General features: G+C 45.8%; 1 long non-coding RNA gene across 5 annotated transcripts in view; it reads right to left on the bottom strand.

The window, feature by feature from the left end:
- Positions 1–395: 395 nt before the first annotated feature.
- The window catches only part of LOC101681754, a 29580-nt gene continuing 10472 nt past the window's right edge, over positions 396–19503 (bottom strand). For 2 of the 5 annotated variants that reach the window (XR_006606066.1, XR_001177790.2), the window contains one exon: positions 16791–18845. This is a non-coding gene — a long non-coding RNA (uncharacterized LOC101681754). Of the gene's footprint in view, positions 707–2099; positions 2267–16790; positions 18846–19503 lie in introns of those variants that run through there. The other 3 variants (XR_006606068.1, XR_006606067.1, XR_006606069.1) reach the window with 3 other exon arrangements.

Genomic DNA, 19503 nt, shown 5'->3' with positions numbered 1-19503 from the left:
CTTCCCTCTACCTCTTGGGTTTAATACCCAGGGCACACAAAGCACAACAATAAAAGGGAGATTAACAGGAGAGAGGATTATTCTGTATACACATGAGGAAGTCTTACAGAAAAAAAGTGAAAAACTCCAAAGAAGTGGTGAGACTGGGGGGATTTACATACCACTCCACTTTCTAATTTGTATCTTTTGAGAGATAGTGCATGCGCAAGCACTCGCATGGGCGTGTGTGTGCGCGCGCGCAGAAGGGAGGGGCAGAGGGAGAGACGATCTTTTTTTTTTTTTTTTAAAGATTTTATTTATTTATTTGAGAGAGAGCATGAGCGAGGAGAAGGTCAGAGGGAGAAGCAGATTCCCCATGGAGCTGGGAGCCCGATGCAGGACTCGATCCCAGGAGTCCGGGATCGTGACCTGAGTCGAAGGAAGTCGTCCAACCAACTGAGCCACCCAGGCGTCCCAGGGAGAGACAATCTTAAGCAGGCTCCACGCTCTGGGCAGCGGAGGTATACCATTTTCACTAAGGGTGAAATACTGTAGAAAGTCACAAGAAAAAGGTGGAGAAATTGGCTTCTAGGTATATACATTGTGGGAAGGTAAATATATATGGGAAATTTAATGGAAGATAAGGGTTATCGTTGTAGAGGCTGAAGCTGGGGCCTTCTCCATTTGTAAGTCTTCTCTCTGGTAATTACGAGTGGTCTTCCTCTTCCTGGTATGGAAGACGAGACCCCTTTACCAATGGAAACTGGCACCTGAGGAACTCGGGTTCTTTTCCTATAACCCCCTATAGTGCCAAGTGCTCCAACTGTTTTTCTGTAACTCCCCCTCCAACCACTGGGGGCCCATCTGATTTGTCTGCACTCCCTGAGATTCCACTCCCATTAAAATCCAGGTTCTTGGGGCGCCTGGGTGGCTCAGTGGGTTAAGCCTCTACCTTCGGCTCAGGTCATGATCCCAGGGGCCTGGGATCGAGTCCCGCATGGGGCTCTCTGCTCAGCAGGGAGCCTGCTTCTCCTCATCTCTCTCTCTGTCTGTCTCTCTGCCTATTTGTGATCTCTCTCTCTGTCAAATAAATAAATAAAATCTTAAAAAAATAAATAAATAAAAAATAAAATAAAATCCAGGTTCTTGCCATTTCCACCTATTTCTGGGGGAAGTGACCCAACTTTGGATATGGCACCAGGCACAGAGAGTGGTCTCTATAGGTTTTGTGTCCAAAGTGGGGCTCAGTGAGCTTTGAGAGTCTTAATCCCCTCCTTGGAACAGATCAAAGACTATGAGTGGGGAACCTCGCCGAGAAAGGATGGGCATTATTACTGGGACATGAACTCTCACTCATAGCTCCCCAGCCCTCAGACCGGTCCACACTAGCTTTCTGATTGTTCTTCTGAGAGAGCAGAGGACATTATGGAGTGGGGCAAGGAGGAAGGCAATGGGATGGGGGAGAATGGTTCTGAGTAATTCCTTTGGGGTCACATCCTTTTTATTTATTTATTTATTTATTTATTTATTTTGAGGGAGAGAGAGCACGCCAGCACAAGCAGGGGTAATGGAAAAGGGAGAAGCAGACTCCCTGCTGAGCAGAGAGCTAGATGCAAGACTGGATCCCGGCCAAAGGCAGTTGTTTAACCAACTGAGCCACCCAGGCACCCCGTCACATCCTTCTTTTGAACCATGATTCTATAATTTGTTCCACCTGAGCTTCTCATAAGTTTAGAGTAGTGGTTCTCAAAAAGCACTGTCTGAAACAGCAGACCCAGCATCACCTGGGCACCTGGGAACTGGTTTGAAATGCAAATTATCTGGCCACCCTAGCCCTCCCACCAAATTGGAAACTTCAGATGAAGCCCAGCAGTTAAAAAAAAAATCCCCCACCATTCCACCCCTGATCACCACCCAATCCCACCCCCCCCACACACACACATACGCATGCCTGACTGGCAAAGAGCCATAGCTGGAGACTGTGATGAGAAGCGCAGATCAGATCGTTGAGAAACTTAGAAAATCCTAAATCTTCCCTCCCCCTACCTTTCCAACGGAAGCCTCTTGCTTCCAGTAAGACTTTCACACAGTCCTTATTCAATTCCTCATGCAGATCTTACTTTTGCATTCCTGCTGGGCACAAAGCTGAGGCCTGTTTTCCCATTATCCGTCAGATGAATGGTTGGATTGGTGTCCCAGCTGCCCGGTCGTGCTTGGTAATTCGAAACAGAGACCTGGAAGTCCCAGGGCAGTTTCTGACTTCCCCGCTGGGGAGACAGCTGGAAGCCTGTCAAAGAGGAAAAGACGTTGGTGACACAGCGCCACCCTATGGCGGCTAGGAGAAGAGCCACTCTTGGCCTCACAGTCTACACTAACATTAAACCTCATCAAATCCAAATGTAACAGCCATTTAAAGAGCATTTCCTATGTTAATAGGCATCCTGATCATTGCTTTTTCTTGTAATAACCTCTGCTTTTCCTATGCAGTAGATAAGATCCACACAACTAATAAGAGCCTGGAGTCTGCAGAGGCTGCAGGAGCGCCCTGAGCCTGCTCTGTCCTTGTAACCTGCTACTTGGTGGGGAATGCTCCTTATATAAGGTCACGCTTTTGAAGCTCACACGTTCAGGCAGCAGGTGGGATTCTTGTTAAAATTCACATTCTGATTCAGCAGATCTGGGTTGGAATCCAAGATCCTACATTTCTAAGGGCTCCCAGGTGACACCAATCCTGTCTTGTGGACCACACTGAAAGCTAAGACCTCGAGCAGTGAGTGCTGTCAGAGAGAACTTTCTGTGATGATGGAAGTGCATTCTAACTCCGTGTTGTGGCCACTAGCCACGTGTGGCTATTGATCACTTGAAATGTGGCTACTTGCAACCATGAAACTAGATTTCAATTTTAGTTAATTTCAATTAATTTTAATATATGAAGGCCCCTGTGGCTAACATCTATCATACTGGACAGAGAAGTGTCCCTCATTAGGGGGGCCTCAGGCTGACTTTGAGATGGCTTGTCATGGAAGAGCCAAATTCCATGGCAGGTTAAAGCAGGACCATCAATTACCAGATTTTTAGAGAAATTAATATACCACAACTTTGCCATTTTATATATGAACTGAGTCTCAGAGAGGCAAAGTGACTTGTCCCAGAGCCACAGAGCTAATACAGCATGCTTTTCACTGTTAGGGTACGGAGTCGACCACCCCTCAATTAGAGAACACTCTCGATAATGCAAGTCACACAGCGAGGTTTATTTCCAGCTAGCTGGGGCCCAAGTATCTGCCTGGCGCAGCAGGTTTCAACAAGGACCCCGAGCACTCAAAGCCAAGGGTTTATATAGCATTTTCAAGGCACTTTTTCATAGCTACATACATATCTTGCGCCCCACTTTGACAGTTTAACTTTGTTTAACCTTTTGCCACCCCGGCATCACCCTGGCGCCATCCTGGCAGTTAAGAGAGATTTAGGTTTAGAAGAAATTTTACTTTATTTACATTTCCTTCTGCCTCAGCCTCCTTCAGTTTTATGGTGAGGAGGGCCACCTTAGGCCTCGAGGTACTGAACCATTTGTCTCTGGAAATTGGGCCATTGAAAAGATGGCCTTTTTGTTGTAAATCACCAAGACATTTGCAAACCTAGGGAGACTCCTGTCTTGCAGGATTGTGATCTCTGCAAGTTAACTATTTGTTTTTCTTTAACATTTGGTCCCTGGGGTGCCACCACCTAACCGTCCTGGTGGTATATGATTGTTTTTTCAGGTTTTAGTTAGTTCCTCTTATCTCAGTGTCGGCCTGTTAGGGACACTCAGTAAAATGGCTTCCCGGCCTTCAGGATGGCCATTCTTATGCTAACCCACTCTTACAGTGCAAAGTGCCAGCTTTTGCTTTGCCAAGATGGCTGTATTTATGTCAGGGCTAGACTCGAGGTGGGTACAGCCTTATTTTTCTTGGCCTCCACACCTGGAGCTGGTTTCCGGGACTTGTTTTGAAGCCCCTGGGGGAAGGGGAGCAGGGACAGTTTAAGGGTTAAACAACAAAGTTATTGTTTAACCTCAATGGAAGCCTCTGGCTAAAATAAAAATATAAAATAGGTCCTTACATCACCACTCAGACTTTCTTCTAGGCCCACTGGCCTCCAAAGGAAAAATATATGTCCTCACATTTAGGAGCTCCTCTGTGAGTCCAACAGCACAGTTAATAGACTGGAATCAAATGTTACTCATTAGTTTATACAATATATGAATCCGTTAACCAAGTTTAAAAGTAATTCAACTTCCCAAGGAAATAAACTGATTTTTAGCTATAGCATGCTGATATTTTGATCTATTAAGATAGCAAGGCAGCTGACTAGCGTCTCAAGGACTGTCTCCAAAATGCCAAAAACACTTCTAGGTTTACATAAGCAAAATGCAGGACAAAGGTCAGTGGCTACTGTAGGAAGGCAGTGAAGGTCAAGTTGATCATTTTTTCTTGGGTGGGGTCTTGCTGGCTCAGGGTAGTCCTTATTGCCTGAGGGGTAGTTTCAGTTTCCATCAGGGAATGCTTTGCCCATGTAGTTGAGATAAACTGGCAAGAAGAACTTAATTACAAAGTTTGAGGTCGAAATGGAGGTAGTTGAAGTCCTTCAATGACAGTTTTCCCCAAGAGTAAATGATGAGAAAGCAAGGTAGAGAGCCCAGGATGGAAACTAGCATTTTATAACCTCCACACTAAGAGCCATATTATCACTTCTGCCAGGCGTCCATCTTACCTGTAAAATTTTATGGCCCTGCTTAAGATCTGGATTCCCTATCCTGCCATGGAAACATCAGACAACTTGAAATTTTCAAAGCAAGAAGGCAGACTGAGTTCCAGAAAGGCTGAGATGAGCAACATAAAGAAGACAGAATTCGGGGTGCCTGGGTGGCTCAGTGGGTTAAGCTGCTGCCTTCAGCTCAGGTCATGATCTCAGGGTCCTGGGATCGAGTCCCGCATCGGGCTCTCTGCTCAGAGAGCCCTGCTTCCTCCTCTCTCTCTCTGCCTGCCTGTCTGCCTGCTTGTGATCTCTGTCAAATAAATAAATAAAATCTTTAAAAAAAAAAAGACAGAATTCTTGGAAAAGTAGACATCAAAAGTTTTTCTCTTGTTGTGTGCTGGGGATAAAGTCAGGGCCTATTTATTCATTAGGCACATAAGTACAGTGCCTAATGGATAAGTGCCCAGGACTCGTGACATGCTTAGGGGCCCATGAAAATACTTTAATTTCTTTTCTAAATTAGGAGAAAAAATGGAAATTTCAAGTTGGACAGAATGTTTTAGCATATAATATTAAGATAGTCACCTTTAGGATGCCTGGGTGGCTCAGTGGGTTGAGGGTCCGACTCTTGATTTCAGCTCAGATCGTGATCTCAGATCATGGGATCGAGTCCTGAAGGAGCAGGAGGCTGGCTGAGGACAAAGCAAAAGCTGGCGCCTTGCACCCCCCCTTCACCTGCTCCCCTCCATATAGGTGGGGGTAATACTCAATTGGCATTTCAGTTCCACATCGGGCTCCTTGCTCAGTAGTCTGCTTCTCTCTCTCCCCCTGCTCCTCCCCATTGCTCATGCTCTCATTCTCTTTCCTATATAAATAAATAGATAAGTAAAATCTTTAAAAAATATAGATATATAATGGTCATCTTTATACCAACTCAGTAATAAAATAAAATTTTTAGCATTTAGTTTTTGTGGATGAAGGGGATCACAAAGGCAAAAGTGCTTGGGACCCACAAATAATCATACACTACAGCCCGGGAGAAAGGATTTCATAACTGACATCAATCCAGGGGATCACACACTTCTTGGAGATGAGTATGGACATGGCATGGCCACCACTTATAAATATCCTTTTCCTTAATGAGTGTGTTCAAATTTCCCTAGTTACAATGAACTGGCTCTGTCTTTGCCTCTTGAAGTTCCCATCAGGACCCCAGAAAGCCATAACGGCTAGAGGGAAGGGAGCTGGATAAAAGCAATGCACATGGATACAGAGGATGCCTTCAGCATCCTCCCCATGCTTGTATTTTTCCCCTCGGCCTCTGATTCAGAGAAGTCCAGCAGATTCCAGGGAAGCCTGTCCCTTACCTAATCCAGGCTGCCCTATGCCCATCTGTCCTGGCCAGTGATGATCACCCCGATCATCACCAACCCAATCCAGCTGGAGTCAGTCTTAGAACTTTTGCCAGAAACTAAGGGGTGCAAACACTCTTCCCTGGAAGGCATAGTATACAAAAGTGACTCTGAATTCCTAAATAATTTGCCACCATGATCAAAGCCAAAGGAAATCTCAGAAAAACTGAGCCAGAGCCTTGATCAACCACACCTGAGCCTTACGACTAGATTTTTTTGTTGTTGTTAATTACATAAGCCTATAAATTCCCTTTTACTGTCAAAGCCAGTTTGGATAGGGTTTTCTGCTACTTTCAACCAACCTTACTGAAACTAAATGTAGCGTTATTATTCCCACTTTATAAATTAGGAACAGAGGGTAAGTCGCTTGCGTAAGTCACAGTCCAGATTAATCTTAACATGTGCTTTGCATTGATATCAAATGTTCTGTTTTCACAAATTTTATCTGGCTCTCCAAGCATGTGTTACCTTGTAAACACTTTAAGTACGAACAGACATAAGCAGAAAGGAATTACTGTATGTAAGACTTTTTTTTTACTCTTTTGTCCTACTATATGACTCCTTTATAAAGCTACCCCATTCTGGGAAAGCACCCCCCAATCACCCACATACCTGAAGAATTGGAAGTTCAGGAATTGGAAGGTCAGATCAGAATTTGAAAGGGGTACCCTCTCTGTGTCCCATCTGGTCCTCTCAGCCCTCCTCCCACCCACTCTTGGCTGCCAACTTCATTGCCTTTTTATCATTGACACCACTGATACCCTCATCTCATTCCTTTCCATCTCTCTCAGCGGGCTTTTGAATCTGTTTGTTGGCTCAGCATATCTGGACAACTGTACCTCTTGTAGTTTGGCCTGGTCCCTTTGACCTCCCCTTCCCATGCATGGTCTAGGCACGGGATCTTTATCTTTGACAATTAAAAGGTGCAAGAGGACTTTTTGCTTGGCTTAGCAAGGTGATCGCCCACTAAGATCCCTTGATATGCTGAGTTCTGAAGGAGTGATACATTTGCAGAACCATTCCAGAAATTTAAAAGAGAAAAGGAATTAAGTCCCCTAAAGCCTTCTGAGATTTAAACATGCAAAAAAATGCCGGGATGTCACTGACCCAGTCTGATACCAGGAAAGGACACGCAGGGCCACAAAGGGCGAAGTTTTCAGGAGGTGATGGGGAATCTGGGATGGTGACCTCCATACAAGTTGCATAAAGGCAATCCAGAAGCAGCCATCTTGGCAAAGTGTCAGGCTTTGGGAATACATATGCATATTAGTTAAAAGCATTGCTACCTTCAGTCATGGCATTGTGGGCTAGCAAGGACCTGTACCCGCAAGGGCATCACCAAAGTATGGGTAGTGTGTGCTGGCCTGTGCAAAACCAGTATTTCAACAGCGACACCTTGTGGCAGCAGCTGAAAACAACCGTGTTGATAACACTACTGGCCTCTTTGCAGAGAATGCAGGATTCTTAGAAAGTTTAAGGGTACTTCTCAAGAGGCAGATGATTTCCTGTTAATAAAGGTAGAGGAACACTACTAATGGTAAAAATAAATCTTTTGGTGAGGATGTGGAGAGAATGGAGCCCTTGTGCTCTGTTGATGAGGATGTGAATTGGTGAAGCCACTGCGGAAAACAGTATGGAGGTTCCTCAAAAAATTAAAAATAGAGTTACCAAATGAACCAGTAATTCTAGTACTGGGTATTTATCCAGATAAAACAAAAACACTAATTCGGAAAGGATCTATATACCCCTGTGTTTACTGCAGCATTACTTAAAATAGCTAAGTATAGAAGCAACGCAAGTGTTGGAGATATATACACATACAAGTGAATATTACAGACACATATATATGAATACTCCTCCAGCGCCTGGGTGGCTCAGTTAAGCATCTGCCTTCGGCTCAGGTTGTGATCCTGGGGTCCTGGGATTGAACCCCATGTCAGGCTCCCCGCTCAGTGGGAAGTTCTCCCTCTCCCACGCCTCCTGCTTGTGTTCCCTCTCCCCCTGTCTTTCTGTCAAATAAGTAAATAAATAAATCTATCTTTAAAAAAAAAAAAGAGTTCTTGTGATTTGCAACAACATGGATGAACCTCGACGGTATAAATGCTAGCTGAAATGTCTGACAGGGAAAGACAAATACCATACATTGTGGAATTTTAGGAACAAAGAAGACAAAAAAAAAAAAAAAACACAAACTCTTTTAAAAATTTTATTTATTTATTTCAATATCTCCACACCCAACGTGGGTGGGGCTCCGACGCATGGCCACGAGCTCAAAGAGCTCAAGAGTCCCATGTTCTTCCAACTGAGCCAGCCAGGCACTCCAGGAAAAGACTTTTAGAGACGGAGAACAAGTTAGTGGTAGCTAGAGGGGAGGTAGAGGGGTGGGGAAAAAAAAAAAAGAAAGACACCTGAGGGAGTTCTCTGTCCTACTTGTATAGAGGGCCACCCCTGGGTCTGTCCCCAGAACAGGATGCAGAACTTGGAGAGAAGGCATACCAGGTAGCTGTTTGTGCTGGGCTGCCTGCCATATCCTCTGTTGTCTCCCAGAACTTCTCCAGCTCCACTTACAGCCTGGCTCGTGGGCCCTGTGATCCCGGCAGTGTCAGTGTGGGGAGCAAAGGACAGCTCCAGAAGAAAAAATAAATCAGCTCCAGAAGCTGTCACTAGGTCTCCAATGGATGGAGTCATTTTCAAGGTCATGAAATTGCAGTTAAAGTAACCTCCTAGCTCCCCTCCAAATGGGGCTTGGTTTTTCTGGGGCTTCTTGTCACTTTCCCGGCAGGAATGTCCACTTCTCTGTAATCAGATTGCAGAGGTCACAGGGGCTCTTCTGAAACGGGAAGCCAGTTCTTTTCAGCCTTCATTCTATTTGTTGCCCGTTTTAGCAGATTAAGCACTTTGGTTTGGGATTTTAAAAATATTTATTCTTTGGGCCAAAGGAGTATCTTAATACAGCTAAGTTCTTTGTATAAACTTCTTCAAACCCTAATTAATTCCTGAAGAAGCAGCACGCGTCTCTTAATTACTGGCAGGCCTTCTTTGTACAGGAGACTTAGCGGCGAGAGAGCCAACACCGGCACAAGGGCCCCAAGCAGCGACCTTGGACTGAACCAGTCCACAGTTGTGTTTTGCTGGGGGGCCTTTCACACAAAAATCTAGATTTCTTACTCCTTCGCAACAAATGCGCTATATGGCAGCGGTGGGCGTGGATTCTCAGAGCAGCTGCTGGCTGCTGCGGGTCCCGGTGCGTGTCCTGCTCTGCCACAATCGCCCGCGTCCCTGTGGTCGCATCCGGGCCCACTGCCCCCATTCGTATTCCCCGCTTGGCCCCGACATGCATGGAGCGTGGGTTCCCAGTAAGCACTGACCGCAAGAAGAACGGAAGAAGTGAGTTCGTACCTAGTGTGCGCCAGGCGTGGGGCGGGACACCAAGGAGCTGCAACGTAGTGGTAAGACAGGGAGCGAGGGAGAGAGATTGCACAGGGCGCGCGCGCACGTCTGCGTGAGCGTGCGTGAGAGCGTGGGCGCGCACTCGCGCGTCCGTGTGCGCATGTGTGCCTTGCCTTTTTTTTTTTTTTTTTTTACGATTTTTATTTATTTATTTACTTGACATCTCAAGTAGGCAGGGAGGCAGGCAGAGAGAGAGAGAGAGAGAGAGAGAGAGAGAGAGGAGGAAGCAGGGTCCCTGCTGAGCAGCGAGCCCAATGCGGGGCTCGATCCCAGGACTCTGAGATCATGACCTGAGCTGAAGGCCGAGGCTTTAACCCACTGAGCCACCCAGGTGCCCGTGCCTTGCCTTTTACACCAGCATGAGTAAACCGTCGGAGGAACGAAAACCCCAGCAGGACTACAGACTGGCTGCTCTCAGGAAATGGCCCCTTTCAGGCACAACCACAGTTTCCTGTCTGTGGCATGTCCAGTCCTATATAATAACCCAAACTTTGGCTTACATTTTCTTCCATCTCCCTGGCTGCCGGAGACGGGTGATGGGGGCAGGGGGAAGCTTTTCGCTCTCCCCACCCACTCTTCCCACGATCCGGCTGATGAGGTCCCTGGCCGCCGGGAGAAAGAGCAAAATCCGAGGTGGTGCCCTCATGGCAAACATCGGCTTCCTCTGGGTGGAAGGTTCCTAAAGGTGACTCTCGGGTTCACCTGTGTTACTCAGCGATCCCCCAAACTGGGGGCGTCTCTGTAGTTCCCAGGAGTCTGTCACAGTGTAGGCCTGGAATCTGGTTCACCTCCCTCGCAGCCTCCTACTACCCCAGCCACATTGGGTAGGATTTCAGATGTTGCCGCATTGGCTGCCCTGGAGACTTTCCCTGGTCTAGAAGAAACACTGACCCTCCTTGCTCAGTCCAGGCCACCTCCGCTCTCTCAGACAGGCCTGAGTCTGGCTCCAGGCCACAGAGGCTCCCAACTGTTGAGAGCACACCTAGAGCTCTCAAGCAGCCACTGAAGTCCAGTCTCTCTGAGCTCAGGGGAAGGAGGTGACAACCCCTCATATGATCTCACCTTCCCCCACTCTAAGCTTAGAGGACTGCTTTGTCCCAGGAAACCTTTCGGGGGAACTCCAAAGGTCTTGAAACCTATATTCTGCATTTGAAGATATCTTAAACCCACTTTAGAATCTCTCTTCAACAAAAATTATGAAAAACAAAGCAGAAAGAGCCCCATTTAGCATTCTGTTCTAGTAAATAATAGGTGCCCTTAGAAGGATACAGAGAAACATTCCTATGGGAGTTTAAAGGAGTAGACAATTTCTTCCATATAGGGAAAGCACCATGGAAGACTGCCTGGAGGAGATGGCCTTTGAGCTGGGCCTCGGATGTGTGGAGGTCAGGTATGAAGGTATCTTAGGCAAAGAAAGCAGCATAGAGAAGGCACTGGGGCAGGGATTGTGCCATATCAATGGTGTCTTAGGGACATTTCCATTGTCAGCAACAGATACTAAGTGACTTCAGAAAGGGGGGCTACATATGGAAAGAGTTCCTATGAATACTCTGGAACAGTCATTCTCAGAGTACGGCCCCTGAATGCAGAATCTGCATTACCTGGGGACTCATAAGAAATGTCAAATCCAGAACCTCTGAATCAGAGAAGAATCTCCAGGGGTTGGTCAGCATTCTTTGATTTAATAAGCCCTCTAGCTGATTCTTATCTATAGGGAAGTTTGAGAACCTCTGTGATGCAGTATTTCTGGAATGATGCACAAAGAACTGATAGAAGTTCCTTCTAGGGAACTAGATTCATGCTTGCCCAGGGGCTGGGTGGGTGGAAATGGGGAGCAGTTGCTAACAGGTATTAGGTTTCTTGTAGGGGTGGTGAAAATATTTTGGAATTAGATAGTGGTAATGTCTGTACAACATTTTGAATACACTAAAACCCCTGAATTGTATGCTTTTTTTTTGGTTAAGTTTTATTTATCTATTTGACAGAGATCACAAGTAGGCAGAGAGTCAGGTAGAGAGAGGAGGGGAAGCAGGTTCCCTGCTGAGCAGAGAGCCTGATGTGGGGCTTGATCCCAGGATCCTGGGATTATGACCCAAGCTAAAGGCAGAGGCTTTAACCCACTGAGCCACCCTGGCACCCCTACATTTTTTTTTTTTAATTTTGTATATTTGAAAGAGAGAGACAGAGAGAGAACACAGTCAGGGGGAGGGGTATAGGGAGAGGGAGAAGCAGCTCCCCACTGAGCAGGGAGCCCACTTTGAGGCTCAATCCCAGGACCCCGGAATCATGACCTGAGCCGAAGGCAGATGCTTACTGACTGAGCCACCCAGGTGACCCATGAATTGTACACTTTAAAGTGGTAATTTCATATTATAAGAATTATATCTCAATAAAAAAATCATTTAAAAAAAGAACCCATTTACTTCTCCATCCACATTCCTGTAGGATCATAAAAATATAACTGATCGCCCATCAAATGAAAAACAGTGATGTAAACTGACCCTTCTGGCAGGGGTGGTACAATAGCTGAGCTTTTAAAATTCACATGCTGTGTGATCTACAAGGACCTCATGAAAGTGTGTTTGTTTCCATCTCTTCACCTCCAGCCACTTGCCATATTTTGATAATGTTCTAAATTACAGGACCCAGAACTGGTCTTTAATTACAGAGTGCTTTAATAGGGCTTGCTGGCAAATACCATAGAATTAAAGGAGCCACTAATGAAATACAACATCGTTTTATCTGTTCTCTGGTGGCAGCTTTTAAAATGCAATTAGTACCATGCAAGATATTTATTTAGGATTTTTATCTCATGTGTCATTCCATTTCCAAATGAGTGTTGTACTTCTAGCTGCTTTTTACTCTTCCATACGACTATTTTCTCATTTTCAATCCACTCTTTTCTTTCTTCTTAGACTCCAGGGAGCCAGAATGTCAGCGTCGTGCAGGAGGGCTGATTAAAGGAAGCAAACATCTTGAGCATGTTCACCAGCCCCACTCCCTGCTGCTCCCTGGTGTGGAAGAAGGAGGAATGGACACAAGGAGTCAAGCTAAATCCTTGCTGGGTACCCAGCCATTCCCTACAGCCTCTGGGTGAGGGATGACACATTCAGCATAGCCTGGACCCTCCCCCCACCCAGTCCCAGCACTTAGCACATGTCCTGTGCTGACCACTCCCTACTCTCAGAGGGGGCCAGGCACTTCCACGACTCTCTGGTTTTACCCACTCAAGTGTCACGTCTTCTGTGAAGCCTTCCTGACCCACCTTGCCATCCCAAAAGAGACTCTTCCTTTTGGGATCCCTTTGTGCATATTCAGCAATACCTGCCTTTGTCTACTGCTTGGCCATTAGCAGTGTGTGCTGTTCTTCCCTCTATGGTGAGCCCTCAGGGCAGAGGGACCACACCGCTTTGTGGGCCCCAGTACCTAGGAAACGCTCAACTGGACTATTTGCTAATGACATAATTTCCAGTCTCTCTTATGCAGAAGAGCCATCAATGAATCAGTGTCTCTTAAGCCTAGTGTCCTCCCTGAAGACACTGTGGATTTTTCTGGCTTGTGGCTTGTGGCTGGCCTGCCGCAGAACAAGCAGGGACTCTGATCAGTTTCACAAGGTCCCCAGCAGTGAGGACTGCAGAGGGGAGAATAAGGCAGTGTGGTCAGAGCAGAGTCTACCTCCCCAGGGCTGTCTGTGTGAGGGGCACTTCTGTGGAAACCAATGCAGCACTGAGTTCTATATCAGCCATGACTTGACAGAACAAATGAAACCACTCTTAGAAGTGGGGGCCCATGGGAAAATTAACAACTCAGGAAACAACAGGGGTTGGTGAGGATGTAGAGAAAGGGGAACCCCTTTACACTGTTGTTGGGAATGCAAACTGGTGCAGCCACTCTGGAAAACAGTAAGAGCTTCCTCAAAAAGTTAAAAATAGAACTACCCTATGACTCAGCAATTGCACTACTAGGGATTTATCCAAAGGATGCAAACATAGTGATTTGAAGGGGCACCTGTACCCCAATGCTTATGGCAGCAACGTCCACAATAGCCAAACTACGGAAAGAACATGGATGTCGGGGCACCTGGGTGACTAAGTGGGTTAAAGCCTCTGTTTTCAGCTCAGGTCATGATCTCAGGGTCCTGGAATCAAGCCCCACATCGGGCTCCCTGCTCAGCGGGGAGCCTGCTTTCTCCTCTCTCTCTCTCTGCCTGCCTCTCTGCCTCTGTCAGTCAAATTAATAAAATCTTAAAAAAAAAAAAATAAAAGAACACGGATGTTTATCAACAGATAAATGCATAAAGAAGATGTGGTACACACACACACACACACACACACACACACAGAGAATGGAATACGACTCAGCCATCAAAAAGAATGAAATATTGGGGCTCCTTCGTGGCTCAATCAGTTAAGCATCTGTCTTCAGCTCAGGTCATGATCCCAAGGTCCTGGGATAAACCCCTGTATCAGGCTCCCCGCTCAGCAGGGAGTCTGCTTCTCTCTCTCCATCTGTCCCTCCCTTCCACTCATGCTCCTCCCCTCTCTCGTTCACTCTCTCTCTCTCTCTTTCTTGCAAATGAATAAATAAAATCTTAAGAAAAAGAGAATGAAATCTTGCCATTTGCAATAACACGGATGGAACGAGAGGGTATTATGCTAATCGAAATAAACCAGTCAGAGAAAGACAAAGTGAAATTGGAGAAGGGGGCAAACTCTAAGAGACCCTGAACTCTAGGAAACAAACTGAGGGTTGCAGGAGGGGAGGTGTGTCGGGGATGGGGTAGCAGGGTGGTGGGCATTAAGGAGGGCACTTGATGTAATGAGCACTGGGTGTTCTATGCATTTTGATGAATCACTAAATTCTGCTCTGAAACTAATAAAAAAAATACATATAATGGAAGCATATCGTAAAAGAAAAAGAAGGGGGAGGAGGAGAAGAAGAAGAAGGAAGAGGAGAAGGAGGCGCTGCCCATGGGGCAGAAAAGTCTATGAGAAACAAAAACCTCTTCCTTGCTACCAATTTAGTAGAAATGGGATGGAGGGTGTGTCTTTTAGATAGCCACTGACTTGGGAATTTAGTGTCTATGTGTTTGGGGGGCTATCAGTGTACCTATCATATAGATCTCAAGGGAAAGGGAGCCCCCATCTGACATTTGGGGTTACGATATTAAATGGTAAGTTCAGTAGATTCACTTAATAAACTGAAACACTATGATGACGGTGATGAAGAAGACGATGAAATGGTCCTGTGCAGAGCTGTGTCCAGCTCCCCCCCATTCAGTAGTCTCAGTGCCCAGCAGTCCTCTCCACCGAGGGATGCCCTAGGACAGGGCTCAGGAAACCACTCTGTGTTACCGGAAGGCTGCTGTTGAGGACATTGCCTGGCACTGAGTGTTAACAAGAGAAGCCACGATGAAGACGTACATCCCTATAGGTGCCGAGAACGGATCGACTCCAGCGCACAAACTTCGAAAGGCGGTGCTTTCCAAGGACCTGGAGCACCCAGAATGGCTCTCTCTTTTCTGCCTTTCTGGGTGACCGCAGGGTAGGCTGGCCCTCTGAGGGCTCACCCATGCCTTCCTTCTGCCTGGCACCCTTCCTCCCTGCTGACAGCAGCAGTCTGAAGATGTGGTCCCTGGGCAGCAGGGACAGATCAGCTCCAGGCACAGAGGAAGCAAGTAGCCTCCCGAGGTGGCTCTGTGAAGGGGGCTGGGGCTGGGATATGGATACAGACTGCTTAGTCAGAAGCCATCAAGGTGTTAACTGATTTAGGAAAGGGGAGCTGGGCCAGAAATTAAAATCCAGCTTCCTAGAGTGCTCTGCATTGGAGGTGGGGTCTCAGGCCCCAGAAAACAGTACTGTATTATCTGCTGTTTCTCATCTGAACCTTCTTGGCGCATATATTCCTTGGGAAATTCATGGGGACAAACTGCTTGAGTTCAAATCTCATTTCCTAGCTGATTGTATAGGCCTGAGAGAAGTTACTAAATCTCCCCATGCCTCAATTTCCTCATCTGTAAAGTGGCAACGAGGCCATTGTACTCATGAGTTTATACAGGTAAAGCATACTCCGTTCACGGCTAGCGCTAAGCTAACGTTGGCTCTTGCTTCTCCCGCTGAAGTCCAGTTTCTCCAGCAACCTCACACTGTCAGTGTTCAATCTTTTTTCCTCAACAACAATTCTGTCATGAGGGTCGCAGCCCTATCCATCCAGCTGAGCAAGTCACAAACAGAGAGGTCACCCCTGACACCGCCATCCTATCCCCTCAAACCATCACCAAGTCTTGTCAACCTTACTACCTTACTGACTTCTGCCAAAGTCACCCAACTTCCTTAAAATCTCCCAGATCTCAGGCACCTGGGTGGCTGTCGCTTGGCAACTGCCTTCATCTCGGGTCATGATCCTGGAAACCCAGGATCGAGCCCTGCATCGGGCTCGCTGATCAGCTGGGAGTCTGCTTCTCCCTCTGACCCTCCTCCCTCTCATGCTCTCTCTTGCTCACACTCATTCTCTCTCTCTCAAATAAATAAATAAAATATTTTTAAAAAAAATCTTCCAGATCTCTTCTTCTCTCCTCTATAAGCTTTTACTAGGACTGGACTAACACAATAAGGCCCCTAACTGTAACCGCTCCAACTCCTACTAACCGTTTCCAAAGAGATGCTTTGAAGTGCAGATCTGACTGAGCCCTCTCCCTGGGTTCTCTGTGCAGAAACCTCAAAACATATTTCACTCTTCTTCGGGTTAAAACCAAAATCCTAACACCATGCAGACTGCATCTGTTAGAATGTTTTTGGCCCCAACGTTAGAAAGCCCTGCCAAAATTGGCTTGAAATACAAGGTGATTTATTAGCTTCTTCAGAGGTAACTGGGGTAGTTCAGGCTTCAGGCATTGCATGATCAGGGTGCTAGAACCATATTCTGCTATTCTCTCAGTTCTGCCTTCTTTCCTAGATGTCAGCTGCATCCATAGCCCAGCTTCCTTTCAATTGGCCTCAAGTGGGACACTTCTAGAGAACAAAACACCGAAGCAAAAATAGAACCATGCCCAGCCATGAAATAAAATTCATTCCCTTCAGCCTGAGCTAACTGAGACCATGTACCCATTCCCAACCAAAAAACTGCTAGTGATATGCCACACACCATGTCTTTCCATTCTCTGCTTCTGGTGGGAAATGAGTCCTTTACTACAAACACACATTGAAACCATGCTAAAAGATACCATTGGTTTTATTTTAATAATGCTCAACTCTGAAAGATATGAGAACTAACCATCAACCTTAAGGCTGCCCATTGTCCTTGATGATGGATCTGGGACTAGAGGTGCCTGTGGGAATGACCTCATGACAATAGGCAGTACGAGCAGATGGATGAGGGAGGAAGACAGGAGACAAGGGGCTTGCTGGCTTTCTCAAAGATGGACTTTGGATGGTGGAATGGAAAAGGTAAGAAAATGCTGCTGTAGTGTCTTCTGTGCCCCGAGATTGCATTCTCAATCTTCTCCTTGTTCTCTTTCTGAAGATGGACTTTGCCACCAAAGGAACTGAAAGTAGGGACTCAACATCCATGTTCATAGTAGCATTATTCATAATAGCCAAAAGGTGGCAACAACCCATATGTCCATTCATGGGCTAAACAAAGCATGGTCTATACACACAATGGAATATTATTTGACCTTGAAAGAGAATGACATTCTGATGCATATCCACAGGGATGAGCCTTAAAGATATTCTAAGTGAAATAAGCCAGATACAAAAGAACAAATACCATATGATTCCATTTATACAAGACTCCTAGAATAGGCGGTTTGTATAGATGGAACATAGAATAGTGGTTGACAGGGCCTGGGGGTGGGTACAGAATGGAGACTTATGTATAGACTTTCAGTATATGGGATGATAAAGAGGTTCCAAAGATGGATGGTGGGGCTAGTTGTACAACAGTGTGAATGTACTTCATGCCACTGGATTGTACAGTTAAAAAATGGTCAAATAGTAAGTTTTATGTTATACATATTTTACCTCAATAAAAAATAAGTACTCAGCTCATCTTCCAGGCATTGAGGGCACAACAGAGAAGTGACAGGAAATGCTCAAATAATGATAGTTGATTGATTGGTTAATCAATTGATGGTTGATCGATGGTTGATTGCCTGGATAGAAGACATTTTTAGTGATATATTTTCATTTTGGCCCTGTTGCGGAAGAAAAAATTTTCTCTATCTTTCAAGGGATTTTTTTTGGGGGGGGCGGCTGGGCTATGAATTAAATTGACATGAGATAGATTAGCAGAAGAAAATCAAATTTAAGTACATACTAAGAGTCTCCATAGGAAAATGAGGCCCACAAGAAATCAGGCAATTGAGGATTATAGGACACCCAGAGTTAAGGAGAAGTGGGGAGGGATCTGGGACTATAAAGGGAAGAAAGACAATTCAGCCACCCGTAGTCCATATTATGCTGTGGTTACCTATGGTGATAGCTCCCTTGCTGGAGGAAGTTGTCTATCTAAATTGTTGTAAACCATGAGGGGAAGGTTGAAGGTTCTTCCTGAGCCTTCTGTTTCTTAAAAATAATCAGCCTACAATAATCTACGTACCGAAGAGACACATTTTGGGGTGATGAATTTTGTTCCCTACTGTCCCATGATGATGCTACCTGTGATGATGAGGAGACTTGGGCCTGCTGTGGACAGAGCCATGAGGCAGCCGTGTGAGAGAGCCTGCCCCTCCCACTCCTACAGGTCCCCCAGTCCTGCAGGCGTTGTGTGAGTGAGGCGTGCCTACATCTATTCTCTGCAGGGTGGACCCACAGAGAGGGGAATTTCCTTCTGTCAGGAAAATAGTGTGAGGAAACAGAGTTCTCCTGCTCTTTGAATGGAAAATGTCTCTTTGCCACCTCATTTTAGAGAGCTGTCCCCTTCCCACCTCACATTGCCAGAGGGATGACAGAACAGCTGTCACCAATTGGGTCTGACTCATTAGTTTATCATCTCTCCCCACCCCTCTCCCGAACCCCCTCCCTCCAAACCCACCCACCCCGAAAATGCCTCAGCACAGTGGACTATTTTAAGAACTGAATTCCCCGTCGGCATGGCAACTTCCTGGCTGTACCTTTCGTCATAGCTGCCTGGATGGAAGAAAAGCCACCTTTCACCAGGGCTCCAGCCAGCCTACAGCACAGATGCTTCATGGACCAGATGTGGCCAGAGGCTGGACATCGAGTGTAGGTCACAGATCCTTCTTTGAGTGTTTGCCTGTTTTATGGCCTGTTAGCAATGCAAAAACCATTGTTAGTTGACCGGCCACATGAAAACAGGCACCCCACAAGAATAGGCCCAAGGACTGTAGTTTACCCAACGCCTGTTGTAGGACAGGGACAGCAGGTGCTCACACTTGCTGGGTTTCTCATTATGGAAGTTTGAAAGATTTGGAATGGTACAGGGGCGACATGAGTAAAAGACAGGAAGGGAGTTATGGAAGGACAATGTGATTCAACCATTTTTAAAAATTTCCCCCAAATACCTATGTTTTTATTATACTTTAAAGGTTTATCTATAGTCTTTTTGTGCTTCAAAATGAAAATCTTAAGACTCTGACATCTTTACCATATCCCAAATAAGGACTGAGGCTTATAATCTATTAGTTCCTTTTATAGAAAATGGTATTTATTTTGCAACCTCTCATCATTCTTCACAAAGACCAGATTTTCTTCAGATATGTGGGAAGAGGGTTTTGAATGTTTTTTTTTTTCTTTTTTGCCTAAAATTTTTTTTAACTCCAGGGGCACCTGGCTGGCTCAGGTAGTGGCACATGCAACTCTTGATTTCAGTGTTGTGAGTTCAAGCCCCACAATGGGCATAGACATTATTTTATTTTATTTTTCAAAGGTTTTATTTATTTATTTGACAGAGAGAGAGAGATCAC

Source organism: Mustela putorius, unplaced genomic scaffold, assembly GCF_011764305.1.
Source record: "Mustela putorius furo isolate JIRA1106 unplaced genomic scaffold, ASM1176430v1.1 tig00000224_pilon_pilon_pilon, whole genome shotgun sequence".
In the NCBI taxonomy this organism is placed as follows: Eukaryota; Metazoa; Chordata; class Mammalia; order Carnivora; family Mustelidae; genus Mustela; species Mustela putorius.
Note: the sequence above shows the minus strand (reverse complement) of the source record. Positions and strands in the feature narration are given on the sequence as shown.